This window comes from Schistocerca cancellata, chromosome 4 (assembly GCF_023864275.1).
Source record: "Schistocerca cancellata isolate TAMUIC-IGC-003103 chromosome 4, iqSchCanc2.1, whole genome shotgun sequence".
Classification (NCBI taxonomy): domain Eukaryota; kingdom Metazoa; phylum Arthropoda; class Insecta; order Orthoptera; family Acrididae; genus Schistocerca; species Schistocerca cancellata.
Genome location: NC_064629.1, coordinates 875,122,755 through 875,134,770, shown reverse-complemented (window position 1 = coordinate 875,134,770; position 12,016 = coordinate 875,122,755). Strand labels below are relative to the sequence as shown.

Genomic DNA, 12,016 nt, shown 5'->3' with positions numbered 1-12,016 from the left:
AGTGAGCTGTACCATCTGCACGTAGGCATAATCGCATCTCTCAATTAAAGGCGACTGGTCTTCTATAGACATTTGGCCCTACACGAACTCCTGCAGATTCACTAATAGGATCTTCGGCACGACAGATAGAGAGAAAGCCTTCAGGAACAAATGGATCGCCACAGTGAAATCAGACTTGGAGCAACTTTGGAATTCCATGAGTAACCATACAGACCTGTCCAAATTCCGGCAGGTCACTCTACAGGGGGTATTCCCAGTTTCCCTTTCCAGGAAAATCAACAAAATAGCTCTGAGCACTATGGGACTTAACCTCTGAGGTCATCAGTCCCCTAGAACTTAGAACGACTTAAACCTAACTAACCTAAGGACATCACACACATCCATGCCCGAGGCAGGATTCGAACCTGCGACCGTTGCGGTCGGGCGGTTCCAGACTGTAGAGCCTAGAACCGCTCGGCCACTCCGGCTGGCGAAAATCAACATATCGAATTGGATAGAGGAGAAGAATCTTGCTCACAGTGACAAAATGAAAGCTTTCTGGGCTAAGAAGAACCAGAAGACCCTTGTAATGTGTCAAAACGAGAGCTGTGGTCCTAGGTGGAAGAAGAAGAAGAAGAAGAAGAAGAAGAAGGAGAAGGAGAAGAAGCAGAAGCAGAAAAGGTATATGCTGCAGTATAGTTATAAAGTATGCTTTTTAATATCCTGTATGTCAGCCTCGATAGCTGAGTGGTCGGCTCGGCCGAATGCTGTGCAAAGGGGCCCGGGTTCGATTCCTGTCTGGGTCGGAGCTTTTCTCCGCTCAGGGACTTGGTGTTGTGTTGTTTTCATCATCATATCATCCCCATCGACACGCAAGTCGCCGAAGTGGCGTCAACTGAAAGATTTGCACCAGGCGACCGGTCTACAAGGCGGGAGGCCCTAGCCACACGACATTTCAATATCCTGTATTATATCCTATGTATGTTTCGCGAAACAGATCCGATCTGCGGGTTGTTCCGGAATGTGCCATGAGATAATGAAATAAAATTATTTTGGCGATGAAGACAAGTGTTTAGTGAAAAACTTCGACCTGTGTTGGTGGCACCTAAGCCACCAAAACTACGAGGAGACACCAATATTCGTAGTCAAGTGGTGTTCAGTTGCAAAACGTGCTTAGGAAGTACCGTGTTCCATAACGCGAGAGAGATGGAAGAAACGTTCTTTGTACATCTAGAGATGAATGAGGGCGGAGCATAGAGAAATGAGATGAATAGGATATGTGAGAATATATTTTTCTGCGAGGAAAAAAACTCTATCTAGCAATGAAAGGGTGCTCCCCTAGGCGGAGACTAGGCAGCGTCGCTAGCGCTAGGGCAGAACGAGTTGCGCGTCCCCCTCGGCCGTAACGCATGCTAATTGCGTAGCCAGCAGCCGCCAGCGCCGGCTCTGCAAATGTGTGCGCCGGGCGCCCGGTTCGATCCCCGCGCGAGTCATCGCGGGCCCGCCTCCCGTCTCCCGCCTCCCGCGCCGCCGAGGCTAACGGGGGGCGACGAAGGCGGTGGCGACGGCGAAGGCCAAGGCGGCGGCGGCGGCGGCGCGGGGCGGGGGCCCGGGTTCGCAGCCCGGGCGGCGCGGCGCGGCGCGGCGCGGCAGCGGCGCAGTCCGCTGCAGTGCCTCACCGCCGCCAGCCGCCCGCTGCTGGCCCAGACGACCCGCATGTAAGTGCCTCTGCCTGTGCCGCGGGCATGCGCACCGGCCTGCCGACGTGTGCCAAAGAGCTCGGCGCCGGCGCCGACTTCGCGCCGCCCAATCGGAAAACGTATTATGTGTGCGAGTCGCGCTGCTCCTATCGCCTCTTTCCGGAGATAGCGGCCGCCGAATTACTGCCACCACTCACACCGCAGATAAACCACTCCCCTCCGCTGCGCTCGCTGCGAGGAATCTGTGCCACGTACTCGTTCGCTGTACTTAAAAAAAAAGATCCGAAAGAAAAGAAAACAACGTGTTCGGCTGGATTCGTCTGTGCACGTCACTACGCCAGATCTGTCGTTGCGGAATCCGCATACGAAATGTGTGTGCGACGCGGCGAAATTTTCAAAAGTGTAAAAAATAATAATGGAAACCGAACGAAAAACGTCAACTATCTTTTCGTAGTTTTTCTGCTGCACGAAATTTTTCGCTCTTTCACAGGGTGGCCAAAAACGTTCTTAAGTATAGCTGTGTACTTTTTGTCAGTTTTGAAAGCTTTTGAAGAGAGGAGTATTGTGATAAGACTAATTGTTACGCATAGTGGCAAAACGTTTTGCAAAAAGAACGGGGTTTGTGCTAAATACGGAGGCAATGACTTCGATCGTAGTGCGACATCCGTCCTACCTCCTGATATTTACCGTGTAAAGATGCTCGCATATTTAGCAAAACCCTCAGTGACAACTAAGACACGGCGGATGTCGATGGACCTCGAATCTCTTAAAAAGAAGTGTTTGGTTTGTGGAAAACTTAAAAATGAAATCCGTAATTTTTATTTCGATAGTGTTTGAAATTTTTTTCGAAGCACAGCATCAGCATCAGGGCTCTGGTTATTATCAAAGGGCCTAAATTGCAAAGTCAACGCGCCAGAGCACAACTTAGGTCCTTCGATAACATCTCACGTTGTGCTTCGAAAGAAATAAAAACGCTATTGAAAAAACAGCAGGTGGATTTCATTATTACGCTTTCCATTCATTTATCTGTCTAGCTCTTGCCAAGAACAGCCGTTACAGTTACAGTGCTATTTAGTTAATTTCAAAAAAAATCACAGACGGTTCTGTATTGCTTTTGGCACTCATCCTTTGTATTTAAGCCATATAGAAGGTGGTCCTTCTTAGGCGTGCCCTCTAAAAAATTTTTGCAAGGATTCTGATACTGAAATCCGGTTGTAGTATGTTACAAATGAATATTTTGCTACACAATTAACAGTAGCTAAATCAAGAATATAGCTATATTTAAAAATGTTGTTGCTTCAATACTTCGACAAATAAAAAAAAATATCATACAAGTGTTGATCGTACAACTGTGCTCACTTTCACTTGACGAATTTTTTTTTGGATATTTACTCCGGTTCTGCAAATACTTGAAGCTAACAGCCTTGTAGCTGATGTTGTATGCATAACGAAAAATTGTAACAAGTTTCAGAAAATGACAGAATCATGCGGTATCCTCTGGATGCGTGTGGAGTGATGGAAGTATTGCGAATCACTTTTGTGTATGTTAAGCTATGATTTTATCCCAGCAATAGTCCAACTTGCATTTTTTTCTATTGAGCTAATGGGTAATATACAAAGCTGTTGTAACTATTTCGGGATTTAAGAGTTTCATACTGTAAGAAATGCAACGTGAGTGTTTGTTTTTTGGTGTGAACAGATCGTCATTCTGTCTCTATAACAATACATTTCTTCGCCTAATTGACTGACAATACTGTTGGAGAAACTAAACCGAAAACTGTTTGAGATATTTTATCGATGTTGACCGGACTAGTGTGATCAAATGGTTCAAATGGCTCTGAGCACTATGGGACTCAACTGCTGAGGTCATTAGTCCCCTAGAGCTTAGAACTACTTAAACCGAACTAACCTAAGGACATCACAAACATCCATGCCCGAGGCAGGATTCGAACCTGCGACCGTAGCGGTCTTGCGGTTCCAGACTGCAGTGCCTTTAACCGCACGGCCACTTCGGCCGGCTAGTGTGATCCAAAGAGCTCTGTTGTTGAAGATGAAATACTTGGGAATACTTGCATCGGGTGTCTACTGTGAGTCTTCTAAACACATTAATGTCCAGAAGCTCCCCCCACGGAGAGATATTTGTGCTTTATTTCTCTAGGTGTTGAAGTTACTAATCTTCGTCGTCACTTTTATACTAAGATCGGCATTCTCTGATATTCTTTGACATTCTGTCTAGAATGACAGTTCGTGGTCTGCTATAGCTCCATCGACAAACCGTGTAGTGAGACCAGTGGCATTAGAAATTGCCTTTGCCTCTAACATTACTTCGCATCCCACTTCCAGCTGGGTGCCGTAGCGATTCGAGTAACCAACGACACCCCGATTGCTGACTCAAATGGGCGCTCATTAGCCATAGCAACTTGTTTCATTGCGAGGGACCGGGGGGGGGGGGGGGGGGGGAGGACTAATACGGTCAGAGCAGAGGTCTGTGTGGGTTGCTGAGCACAGCACCTCTTTATGGACTGATTTGGCTTACTAGATGACAGAATCCACAAAACATCTAAAGCAAACTAGCCACGTTCAAAAGGTCACATTTTAATGGAGCCTTTATAACGAGAGATAGTAAACTTTTACCCAGCAGTATGTCTTGGATACTACTCAGACTGTTAACACTCGCCAAGACCGTGGGCAGCACATCCACTGTTCACGGCAGGCATTCCGTAGATCGTGTATTAGTTTCAATGTCTGTTGACTTTCATTGCCATTTATTTCATTCGAAATTAATAATAAAATCTTTAAATCGAAAATTGTTAAACCTCGTACGTAATCAACACGGAACATACTTGTCCATTAAGGTGCTCCTGTCATGTGCACCGTTTGTGTTCCAAGCCGTTGCTAATTTAATGCTCAGTCAGCTAGATACTGTAGTAAAGTAATCTTCAGTGAAGGAAAACGTCGATCGGAAACTCCTCGTCACCAACAAACTTGTGACATATCCAGCGTTGTAGCTTAATAATGTGCCTACTTAGCGAAATCGGTCAAACAAATGCGCAACGCAAGCGAGAGAGCACATTAATCGAATTTACTGGTAACATTGTACTTAACTGACAGTGTGAGTTTTAGAATTTACTGTGTACAGGCGCCCTTTGTAGTAAATACAGCAGTCACGTCCATTTCTTTGTCTGCTACTGAAAAATAAAATAACACCAGGAAATACAGACTAAATTAATTTTCTTAATCTGACTGGTTGTGAGTCACTACAGTTTGACAGCAAGCAGAAGATTGACCTGCTTTTAATCCATGTCACGTGTGACATGTAAACTCTGCTGTCACATCGAAAAAGTAAGTTTTCTGTGAATCTCGGCAGTAATTGCACAGACCGCGGCGCTATACATCTAAAACGACACATGAAAATTGGTACTAGAGCCTAGGCTCGGACCTTGGTTTCCTGCTTGTCGTGAACAGTAATCTTATCCAGAACGCTACCCGATTACAGAAAGTATGCATTGATAGCGGTAATGGTAACATGATTCCTCGTGAAGAAATATAGGTTCAGTTTTTCGTCCTTGCACAAATCTTCATGTATGACAGTAGTTTTATATCATTACAGTCACTCATTTAGGCCCATTCTTTGCTTCAACTCTCTTCCGTATCGTTCTTGTCATAGAAAATGATTTAAGAAGCGTAACTAACATGGGACTCTGTTTTCCTCATTATATCTAACTTTGAAATCATATTTCTAACATCTTTCTGTTTCAAGTTACTTGCGATTTTTTCAAATATAATGTTATCGAGATATGTTCAGGATTTATTTCCATGACAAATGTAATTACTTGCTCTGATAAGTAGCTCGGAACAACTATACTCCAGAAAGTAAAAAGTAGTCACATTTCTTTCACAACATGCACAATTCCTTAACATAAGGAAAAATTTCAAAAAATTTTAGTGGGTCCGCTGAGAGTGTGAAAATGTATGAAAACTATTGGTCACATTTTACAGCAGTCAGCGGAAAAATCATCTAATTTCAAAATTCAAGGTGCACTTTCGTCAGTTACATTTAGCTTCACATATCTGTAAACGCCTGAAGTAAGGTTTAGTGTCACAGGTGACAATGTTAACTCTTCACGCTTTCACGTCGAGTCTCTCACAAACACCTCCTTTTCATTAGAATTCTTTAGCTCGTGTAGGTCGATTGTTTCTCCAGTATATGATACCTACAATTTTGATGAAGTAGTTCAGAGTTCTTTCACAAAAACCAACGAACAGTTCTTCCTTTGTTAAGCCTACGTAACTTCATACCATGGTATGACTTAATCTAATGCATACTCTGCACTGTCAAAACAAATTTTAGAGTCATATTTACTGTGTTGAGATGGCTGTATGGGCAGGTACCGAAAACTAATAAATTTAAAAGAAAGAAAACAATTAATAGTTTAACTACAGTATCATCAGAACATCCCAGAAATTGTACTGTTAAGTCGTATGCGAAAGAAAGTTCACTGACGTATGCGATATATAAATGGAAAATATTGTATTACCAAACAGAACTACATACTAGCTTGAAGCCTTTTTTCTTTAGGTTTTTCTTAAACTTTCGTACTAGCATACCATGTTTTGGAAATATATACCTTGAACTTCCACGAAAAGAACTAGGAACCGTCCTCAAAATAGTTACAATAACTGTCATGTTGGTTACAGCGTCTAACTTGGTTGTAAGCCTTCACTTTTAATGTCACTCAGAGACGTTTTCCTTACCAACTGCAGCGCAGGGTAGCCGCGCGTTCTTGGGCGCCTTGTCACGGTCCGTGCGGTTCTCCCGGTCGGAGGTTCGAGTCCTCCCTTGGGCATGGGTGTGTGTGTTGTCCATAGCATACGTTAGTTTAAGTTAGGTTAAGTAGTGTGTAGGCTTAGGGACCGATGACCTCAGCAGCTTGGTCCCATAAGACCTTACCACAAATTAATTACCTTACCAACTGGTCCGCATGTTTGCTTTATGGAAGAGAACGGGGCTATAACCTTCAACGTCAAAGTTGTCAGCGCTGCCTCGTTGAAAAGGAGTTTAAGTTGATGAAATCCAACTGTAAATAACTTAATTAATATTTTAAACTAAAGTATATGGCCATAACAAAATTAGCTTCTGTTTCTGACACAGCAACTATTGTGAAGAATATTATTGCATAGCGATATCTTAGTGATATTACCAACGGATGTAATGTGAGATAGCTCACTGTAATTGGTGTGTTTCATTAGACGCTACTATAAAATGAATGAGAATAAAAGAAAGTTGGTATTCCTAACAAATAATAGCAGTTTTATAAAGTATTTTCTCACGTACTCAGACGATAGCAAGAATGTGTTCTGATAGTAAATTGCAGAGCTTCGTTAGTTTTAAAACTCATAGTAATCACTTCCATTACGTGCTATTCCATACTTCGCTCCGTAAGTCAAATGCAATTCTGCTCCGTAGCACCGATATTCGGCAACCCTTAATTTGCAAGGAAACAACTGTTTGCTGGATCTACACTAGTGCTTGACAGACTGCTGTCAATTCGAATGAAAGTAAAAGTACCTCTTGTTGGTCGTATCGTACTGTAGTCCTTCGTCACTCTTTCTTTTCTTTAATTGAAATGAATGAAAAAAGTACTGCCTACGCATATTCCTAATCTATCCGGAGGAAAAATGTAAGGCAGTGAAATTTTTCCAGAAAAATTTCTTGAAATGAGCTGTACACAACTTCTGATACTTTCACTAGATGTCATCACAATGATGGTATTTTAGTTATTAAGAAATGTACTGATTTCGTAAATAATTTTTGAGAACTGTCTCGTGAGAAACAGCAGTCTGGCTAAAAGTACTTTAAAATGAATTAAAAACAGTCTCGATTGCAATAAGACATTTATTTACAATTGTTACCGCTTTTGGTCAGAATGTGGCCACCTTCAGACCTGCAGTAGACGTTCACGTTCGTGTAGTCATAACATCTGCTCCGTTCACTGCTACCGCTTGCCATCATAGTATAAAACGTCTGAAGATGGACACATCCTGTTCCAAACCGGTAACCAGTGTAAATAAAGTTTTTATTGCGGTATAGTCTGTTTTTAACCCATTTTTAAAGTGCTTTTTTTTTAAATCTGTTCAGTCTCAAGTGGCACATCATCCCAATGTGTATAGTGAAAGCTTGATGAGATTCAATACTCCCTTGTAGTGCTTTGAGGGAAAAGCGTGGAGCCATTATAGAAATCGTCTTTAAGCACATGCCCCACAGTAGACAGAATTATGTATTCCGTAACTAACGAAGTATTTTAGGTAGCTTAAGTAGGTGTCAGTGTCAACTGCCAGCAGACATACGATTATTTACAGCCCCTAGAGAGTGGGCAAGTGTATAGATGTATTTGGGGAACGGGTGGCGAGGGGGGGGGGGGTTAGAGGGAAGGGAATTCGAAACACCAATCCTTCAGTTACCAATCATTCATTTAAGAGAGCAGGAAATACAGGCCACACCATTTCCGCTAGTGCGTAGCCTAGCTGGCCGTGAAGGGTGGTTACATAAAATTAAGCGGCGCAGGCCTTGTGCGACCTGCCTGTCGCCACGAGGAGTCGGGAGGACCACAAACCGCAAACGGCTCCAGCCACTGTTTCCATCGCCCCCTGACCAGCACCGTGTCGCCGAACACTGACCTGATGCGTATCCTACAAATGCTTCCCGCTATAGCTATGTCATCCGACCTGTGGGACCAAAACTACTCCATCTACACTACACGCCCAAGCGTGATGGATTGTAGATTTTGTGCTAATATTACCAACCTCACATTCTACGCCATTCGTGGGTGGTGTATGATAAAAATGGCTGTCGGAATGCCTCTGTACATATGTTTGGTGCATCGTCACTAATAGCGAAAATTGATACGGGTGAAAATATACGCTAATAGAAGTAAAAACATCCTAGTGAACACGGTCATAATTTCGAATGTGTGGTTAAGACCCGCTACAGACTCCAGTATGAGATATTGTCCTAATTAATCCAACTTTTCCGTTAACTGGGCTCAAATTTTACACATAAACCATGATTGGGTAACGTGGTAGATGCATTATGAAGTACCGTCTCGTTTTCCCGTTGATGTCAGACATCTAACGGGCAAGAGACGGAGAGGTCGAGGTGGACCTGTACCTCATCATCCCAGGTCCTCTGACCTCAGTCCTCTGGAGGTTTTCTATCTGGAGCATCTCAAAAGTATAGTCTAAAGCACTCCTATTGATACAGTTGAAGAATTGGAGCAGCGAATTGTACAGGTTTTTGTAGATTTGCGAGATGATCCGGGGGGTGTTTGAAAGAATTCATAATTCGCTACAGAGACCAGCACAGTATTCCATCCGAATGAGAGAATGACACGTGGAACATCTCCTTTATCAGGTCGGAGTGTACAGCAAGTCATACATATAATGTGCTGCAGCAGAATTGTATTTCTCGTTAAGGTAGGCCACGAGTGAAATTTGATCCCAATTACATTGGGACTCAAACGAAAAATTCACTTTTTAAATACATTTGCACTAACCAGATGAATATCTAGTACTTAAACAGCGCCTGTCTGGCACCCACACACTCGCAGTTATGTCTTAAAAGGCTCGTTTGCAAACCCACGTTTACTGGAACATGTTTGCTGCTCTTATTGCAAATATTGACCCTGTCGGGCTACCGTAAGAGCAGCCAGAATGACGTATTCCTTTGTTACGTGAACACTGTCGGGATACGTTCAAAAAGACTACGGCCGAATTACTTCACTATCCTGTACCTTTTCGCTCCAATGTCTGACGTCGTCCGATATCCTTATTTTTGCGCTTTGGCTCCCCTCTGTTTTTGCAACTTACTCGCCTGGTTTGTCGTAATAGGCTTTCCAACACGTTTTATCATGAAGTACCAAGTTTGACAGGCCAGGTATTGTTAGTGGTCAGCTCTACACAATAGCAGACCACGTGATAAGAAGTGTGTATAATACGCGTCCTTTTTCGGGCGGGTTTTTGTTTGTACGCAGAAAGCATAAAAGTGACGATGATATTGTGAAATGGAGGAGACTTTAGTGATAGGAGTGAGCAAGAAGAATCTTTTCCTCTATGCAATGAAATAAGTAGTAGTGAATCTGAAATTAGCGAAAAAGAAGGAAGTGGCGATGATGTGTAGTCTGTCGCATGTAAATGGAAGGCTCATTGCGGTGGTGTTCTTAAATGGCTCTGAGCACTATGGGACTTAACATCTATGGTCATCAGTCCCCTAGAACTTAGAACTACTTAAACCTAACTAACCTAAGGACATCACACAACACCCAGTCATCACGAGGCAGAGAAAATCCCTGACCACGCCGGGAATCGAACCCGGGAACCCGGGCGTGGGAAGCGAGAACGCTACCGCACGACCACGAGCTGCGGACGGTGGTGTTCTTATGTATATTCCATACTCCCTGCTACCACATGTTTTCGCATTTCCTCAGAGTTTCCTGCCAGCTATGGAACTGCGACATTTGCAGCTCTTTTTTATGGACGGTATAGTTCGCCAATAGTTAGAGCAACATATATACATGCAGCTGAAAAAAATACAGAAAACGACTCCACCAACAAAATATCCAATATGGCACTCAAGCACAGCTACCTCATCAGATGAAATGAAGGCTTTTATTGGGGTAATACTGAACATTGGTCTACATCCTATGGTGTAATTAGGTGACTATTTTACTAAAGATTACATACACTCTCGTTTCCGATTTCCTCAGGTGTTGACACTTTCTGTTTTCCGCCTAAAATAAAGAGCGCCCAGGGACGAAAAGGTTGGCAAAAAAATATTAGTGGTAGGGATCAAGAGTAAGCATATCTGTAAGTACATAACGTCTTGATTGGATATGGCTCGCTTGACATTTCAGTAGCGCTCTCCCAATGACTAAACAGCAGGTTGCGGATCAGGTAGCCCTTCTTTGGACTTCCCCATCTCTTCCATCGCCCACCCACGTAAGCGCCTCGGAGTGACAAACAGTGCGATGCCGACTCAGAATCGCTCCGGCAAGATGTTAACTTCTTTAGGGTGCTTCTGATGATTTCCGTCTTCAGTTACTCTTGGCGAGAACTGCATTTACTTTTGGCGCAATGTGACACTAAGCAGCTTCAAGCAAGTTTAATATAGTTCTGAGTATACGAAGTGTATTTTAAATATTTGTGTAATATATTATGGCATTGCAGAATCATTTGAAAATAGCTTTCATGCGAAACTGTCGTGGAATAAATTGGACATCACATCCCTTACAGTCGTCTCACGAAAACGTTTTTATTTCATATGTTTACATAGTCGCTTCAGATAGCCGTACTTAGATATGGTATTTTTTGAATAACAATAATATATAAACAATTATAGGTCTTCGCGTCCATTTCTCGGCAGTGCATACCATCATCAGCTATTTGACGTCCACTCCAGAATAAATGCCTCCTCTAGACTTCTACAGTTTCGAGCTAAACACATTCATGTCACTCCTGAATGATTTCAGATGTCAACCGACCTTCCATTTGCCCATCTTTTCGGTCTTTTCGTATCTTTCAGAATTCAGCAGACAACTTCCCTTGTCCATCTGCCATCCATTCGACTCTCTGTCCCTCCCACCTCTATCAGTCACAATTACATGTCTCACTCCAGTTTGTTCCCTGATCCATTAGTTTCTTTTCCCGTCTCTCCCAGAGAATCTCCATTTGTATTTCACCACTGATCGCTTAGCGTACCTGGATTTTTTCAATAGGTTTTGCATTAAAGGACCATATTTCACTGTCGCGAGTAAGAATCGTTTGTAAACAGCAACTGAAAAAAATCACTCTTCAGGCACATCGGAAACGTAGTTCTGGAAATTTTATTTAGCTTACCAAAAGTACACCAGGCCACTTTTACACTCCCGTTTATTTTTTCTGTCCATCCAGTGGTTTACTGCAACTGACCTAAATAAAAAGAACTCATCAGCTAGTTCTAAGACTCCATTGTTAATTCGTATTATTTTCTTTTCGATGTGTTGGTTACATATTATTTTAGTCTTGTTAAAATTAATTTACTCAGACCGCATATCGGGAGAAACTCGTTGTTTGTCTTCGTGATTAGTGCGATATGCACCCACGAGATAACGGCTTCTGGGTATCATCCAAACTATGTCACTTTAAGGTTGTTAATGGTTCCGAAGATTTGCTTTTCGTGATATGAGTTCTTAGCGAAGGATACTTGACATGTTTAGGAAATATTTTATTTACTTATTCGTTTGTTTAATATGGAAATACCAGAGCCTTCAGGCGTTCTGTTGCATCTAAATATACATCAGGTT

At 42.8% G+C, this 12,016-nt stretch overlaps 1 protein-coding gene across 1 annotated transcript in view; it reads left to right on the top strand.

The window, feature by feature from the left end:
- Window positions 1–1,651: 1,651 nt before the first annotated feature.
- The window catches only part of LOC126185029 (zinc finger and BTB domain-containing protein 24-like), a 566,213-nt gene continuing 555,848 nt past the window's right edge, over window positions 1,652–12,016 (top strand). The window contains exon 1 of the mRNA XM_049927762.1: window positions 1,652–1,697. The gene's annotated coding sequence lies outside the window, so the exon portion shown is untranslated. The remainder of the gene's footprint in view (window positions 1,698–12,016) is intronic.